This window comes from Dipteris shenzhenensis, chromosome 8 (assembly GCF_047967505.1).
Source record: "Dipteris shenzhenensis isolate YYH24624 ecotype China chromosome 8, Dip_SZ_1.0, whole genome shotgun sequence".
Lineage (NCBI taxonomy): Eukaryota > Viridiplantae > Streptophyta > Polypodiopsida > Gleicheniales > Dipteridaceae > Dipteris > Dipteris shenzhenensis.
In genome coordinates, this window is record NC_141603.1 from 17,441,806 (window position 1) to 17,447,994 (window position 6,189).

Here is a 6,189-nt window from a genome sequence, read left to right on the forward strand (position 1 = left end):
ACCGTGAATGGTACCCTTGATGATTGATGATGATCTTACCATTCTTGAGGTGGCAAATTCGAAGGCTACTCAAGTCTCTTCTTGGAATCCTAGTGAGTCTCAAACTATGGTGTTGGCTCATGTGGCTCAATTCCATCCATTGAAGCTTCAATTAATTGAAGTGCAAGGATAAAGGAGCATCCTCATACTAGAGAAAGCGCTATTGCTTCAAATGTGGTGAGAAAGGACACTATGGGCAAAAGTACACCAAATCGGAACCCCAATTGCATCTCTTGGGGTTGGAAGCGAAAGACCAAAATACTAACCTAAAAGTATTTGGTGCAAAAAGAATATGACATCTCCCAAAAGATAAGGAGGGTCTTGAAAGAATGCATGCAAATTTGTGAATTTATCAAGGCCAGTTGTACTTGCAATAAAAGGTCACCATGAAAGATGCAAGTATATAGAGGAAGAAGTTGCAGGTGCCCTTGAAGTTCTAGAAGGACAATTCATCCTGCTGACGTTAAAGTCAGTGAATGAGAAGGATTGTTCCATCTTGGAAGATATAAAGTCGCCAAGTCTGAATTTCCTTGCTTCAAATAGGGTCCCCCCCCAGGGAGGAAAACCCTCGATTAATTAATTAGTTGGTGTGGGGGGAGGGGGGAGTGTTGTATGTCATATGATGGCAAAATGTTTAGGAATAAAGGGGGGAGGGCTTGAATTAAATAAAGGGGGGAGGGGCAGGGGCATTAAAGAGGGAGGGACGTGTGAGATTGGGGAGGGGGAGACTACTTATTAAAGGCATTAAAGAGGAAAGGACATCCCAAAGGGGTAGGGGGATGAGGGAGGATTTATAATCCATTATAAGCAAAGCGGCATAAAATATTACTTTATAGCTTAGTGGTAGAGCTCAAGTGTGGGAAAAAGAAGGTTTTGGGGTTTCTTGAACCTTTGGGAAAGCCCCCCTTGGCATTTAGTTCATTGGTGTGATAGAAAGTACCAAGGGGAGTCTCACTCCAATGAGAAAAAAAGGGAAGATGCCAAAGTAAAGTTGTCTTTTGAAGTTGTATCGCTTTGCTCACATGGTGGATGCCAAAACTGATGCCAAAATTGATGGTATCAGAATTGAAGGGGCATGTGTTGATGAAGGGGCTTCTTGCAATACTATGATGATCAGTGTGAATGACAACTTGGACCTCCATTATACCAGAGAGACGAATCTTAAAATCAGGGTTGCTAATGGCAACTACATATCACCCAAGGTGGAGTTCAAATATGTACCAGTCATTGGAAGTGGGGTAGCAAGTCAACAAGGTGTTCATGTTCTTGACCTTGATGAAGTCTCTCATGATTACATGTTTATCATAGGCTAGCCCATTTGGAAAAATCAATGTTGTATGCTATTAAGGCATATTGAGCAAATGGCTTCAGGAGATGCTCGAGTGAAGGCTTGAGTTTAGCTTAAAACAAGAGAAGCTCCAATAGAAGAACTAACCTCTAAATTCAAAGATTTCACAAATGATGAAACATGTAGCAAAATAGAGTTCCTATATCTAGGCGTGGAGGAATTTCACTCCCTTGAAACATAAGATCTATTGATGTGGAAATGGTGGATCTGCCACACTCGACTTTAGGAATGAGACATTGGGGGTTATAAGTCCCTTTAAAAGAAAGATGAGTACATGGAGCTACTTCAGCTTTCAATATCTTATGCAATGCCACCACCTATCCTAGTGTTATGGAGCCCCTGGATCCCTCTACAAATGGTGATTATGTAATTGTTTATTGTCCCCACTATTTGACAAAGCTTATTTAGCTTTCAATATCTTATGCAATGCCACCACCTATCCTAGTTTGGAGACACTCTTGTTTTTCACAACATTGTGGAGCAGTTTTTGACGGCTATCTTGATCACTCTCACATCTATCTTCTTTTATAGATCACCTTCATAGTCCACATTAACTTGTGACATGTCTAGCTTTAGCTCAGCCATCCATAGGACATGATCGATCAAGCAGTCTTTGATCCAAGATGACTTATTTCTTTTTGGCATAATTCCTTCCTTATAGTCTATTTTTTGGGTTTTACTCCCAAAGTGAATGATGATCTACAACTTAAGAGCAAGAAGTGAAGGTTAACGTATAGAAATCAAGTTGTACGCATTATATAGGCTTCTCTTGCATAGGCACTGTGTTCAATCATGCACATACTATTTTGATATATCTTTTGTAGCTTTTTAGTTACTATCATATGCATTAGAAAATCCCCTCCCCTCCCCCCCCCTCTCCTGCCCCCCCATGAAAAAAATAGCATCCTCTATTCATCTAGTGTAATTTAAGAAAAGACATTGAGAATGGTGTAAATTGCACCATTGAGATATACTTCTTGTGACAAACCCTAACCCTTACCTTAAGGGATAAAGATTCGTAATACATGTAATGTGTAGTTAGCCATCTTAGTTGCGCACTCCTCCCTCTTTCCCATGATCCTTCAATAAACATAGCATATCCGTAAAATATATTCAAATGATACCAAGTTCATTAGTATTGGTGTACATACAAGAAACCACAATGATCGCATATAAAGAGCCAAGGCCACCTTAAAAATGCAAGCCATAACATTTACTGACCTCTATAGAAACAACATGCTACGGGCCACATAGCCTAAAGGTTTCCCTTCACAACAAGCTACCCCACTAAATTAGTGACGATCTAACCATCTTCTAAGAAATCATGTATCCAATATAGGTTTAGAGACTTTGCATGTAGCCAATAGAGATGCACCATGTTGGCAACCTCTGTATACTAATACCAAACCTATTACTGCACCTTAAATTTGTATTCTATATTTAAACAAGCCTTTTCAATCCCCCAATCAAAATGAAAAGTGGGAGGTCGCAAAACCCAACCATATGACCACGTGCAAGGGTGATCAAAAGAATAAAGCCAACCATGAGAGCACATGCAAGGGTGACTCATACATACATATATATACATACATGTATATATATATACATGTATGTATATATATATATACATGTATGTATATATATGTATGTATATATATATACATGTATGTATATATATATACATACAAAAGATGTGCAAAATAGTGTGCCACATTTTGCAACAATTTAAGCTCAATATTTGAGATTAATCTTAGCTCACGTTTGGAGAAAATGTGTTAATCCAATTAGAGAAGCTAGCCTTTGTATGTTTTGCGATTAGTGAGCCAACACCTTGAGGTTTTAGCCTCTCATACCTTTGCCTAAGCATTGTCACCGCTTAATTAGAATAGCAATAGAACCACACCCTTCTATCTTGGCAAAAACCCTTGGGACTCCTCAAGGTTCTCTTTCAACTCTTTGCTCGACTAGTATCTTAACTTATTTGTGTCTCCAAACTCATGCAAGTCTATACAGTCTCATGATAATAAAATCCTCAATTTGGACTTTCAACTCGAGCTTCATTTTCAACTCTTTGCTTCACTAATAGCTCAACTAACTTGTGTCTCCAAACTGAGGAAAGTCTACACCTCAAGCTCCACTTACAATAATTTTTTGCTTCACTACTAGCTCAACTACCTTGTGTCTCAAAAATCATGCAAGTCTACACACTCTAATGGCAATAAACTCCTCAAACCTTTAAGAAACTACTAGTAGCGTTAAGAGAGTGAGACTTCCATTTATCCCTTTCTCTTCAACCCAATTGCGGCTTTGATGTGAGGGTCAAGGTGCCATCTAGCTACAACTTATAGTGGCAAGTAAGCAAGTAAGAGCAACATGCACTTGAATCATCTCTCTCTCTCTCTCTCTCTCTGTCTCTCTCTCTCTCTCTGCCCCCCCCCTGATAGGGGAGTTAGGGGTTAAGCCACATACACCCTACCCCACTAACATAATATGATACCTTTAGAAGGGGAAGAATTATGCCAATTTATGGCTTAATCAATAAAGTGAGAAGACGGACACCAATATCATGTCCATCGGAGATATGCGCATAGTCTAGAAGCTCACCAATGCATATTTTTCATCACTCATGCATGTTGCATAGTGAAAAACAAGGAAATGGGCTTTCCAAACCATGCAAAGGATATTTGATGGGTATGCCATACGTCTAGAAGGGGAAGAATTATGCCAATTCATGGCTTACTCAATAAAGTGAGAAGCTGGACATCAATATCATGTCCATCGGAGATATGCACATAGGCTAGAAGCACACCAATGCATATTTTTCATTACTCATGCATGTTGCATGGTGAAAAACAAGGAAATAGGCTTTCCAAACCATGCAAATGATATTTGAGGGGTATGATACTTCGTAGGGGCCTTAAACAAGTATATTTAAGGCCTGTGCAAAGTATCATACCCATAGGAGATACACAACTAGGCTAGAAGCATACCGGTACATATTTTTCATCACTCATGCATCATACGTGGCCAAAAACAAGGAAATAGGCTTTCCAAACCATGCAAATGATATTCAATGGGTATGATACTTCGTAGGGTCCTTAAACAAGTATATTTAAGGCCCGTGCAATGTATCATACCCATAGGAGATATGCAAATAGGCTATAAGCATACCGATGCATATTTTTCATCACTCATGCATTATACGTGGCCAAAAACAAGGAAATATGCTTTCCAAACCATGCAAATGGGTATGATACTTTGCACGGCCTAAAATTAAGGATACATCGCAATGTGATGGAAGCTATACAAATCATGGGTTGGCACAAAGAGGGAATTACAACCATATCATCTCTCTCTCTCTCTCTCTCTCTCTCTCTCTCTCTCTCTCTCTCGTAGTGGCCATCCTAAGAACCTCCCATATCCCACAGTAAGCAATTGAGAAAGTAGGCAAAGGAGAAACTCGTGGAGGTTTTGTGACCTCAAATGCAAGGGTGTATCTAGTGATAACAAAAGACATGGGACTGTAGCCAGGTTGGAGAAATCCCTTCTTATTGGATGTCGAAAATTGGATCATTTATTGTGAATATCCTTTCAAGAAACACATCAACGATCCCACCTACACAAGCTAAGAACAAACAAATAAAATTTGATTGGCCAACAATTTTTACATCATGGTTCTTAGCGCACATGATGATTCCCAGCAATAGAATTGCTTGTTACAGGTGATGGAGTCCCATGTGAGATTCTACAATTATGCCGTGGACCTAAGAATGCAGACATCCATACAAAATACAAGGTTGTTAGATAGCCTACTTGGATACCCCTCTAAGGATGAAGGGCACAACACCCAAATTGAATTTAATGCTCACAAGAGAGAGTCAACATATTGCTATGCTAAGTTGTACTTTTGAGTAAGGAATTTCCTAGCCATTATGCTTTTCCATCTTGAGCACATGGTTGATCCAATGAATTTTAGTGATGATGGGGTTATCAACATGAACGCTATCATAGGTCACAAGACTAAGAGCTATGTCAACAATATCAAATTAGTATTTGCTTCTTCTTTGCTTTTGTAGTGATGTAAACCAAGCCTTACGATCTTGGAGGAATGAGCCATGTTGAAAAAGACTTTCTTATTAGGGTTGGGGGTAAATGGTAAACCCATGAATATAATTTATTTTCTTAGAAACACAAAATTCTTTTTGGCCCAACTTTTCCTTGTGTGGTTGTTAGAAAGGTGAGTGCCGAGGGCCCAGCCAACACACTAGCATTAGGTTTTGAACCCTTGTGTTGTCAATAGGAAGGCTCCTTCCTTAACCAAGTGGGTCATAATAATTACATTCTTTTTTCCTTGCGTTGTCAATGGGAAGGCTCCTTCCTTAACCAAGTGGGTCATCTTCTTCTATCCATAATAATTACATTCTTCCCTCCCCCCCCCGCGCATCCCCTCGCCCCCCCTCCTCCTTTTTATATCCACACATCTAGAATGTGTCTGTAACCGCCCACTGTCGACCCCTGCTCTCGCTTTGGTGGGCATTGGGTGGACACTGACGGAAGGCTTCTTCCTTAACCAAGTGGGTAATCTTCTTCTGTCCATAACAATTACATTCTCCCCCCCGCCCCCCGCCCCCCCCCCGGGTCCGTTTGTATCCACAAATCTAGAATGTGTTTGTAACCGCACACTGCCGGCCTAAGGGGATCGAGAGAGAGGCGAAGCCAAAGGAAGAGAACCGCAGAGAAGTAACCAGGGTGGATGGTGAGGTTAGGGGAAACCCTAAAAAAGAGTGTGAAAGGAAGAGGGA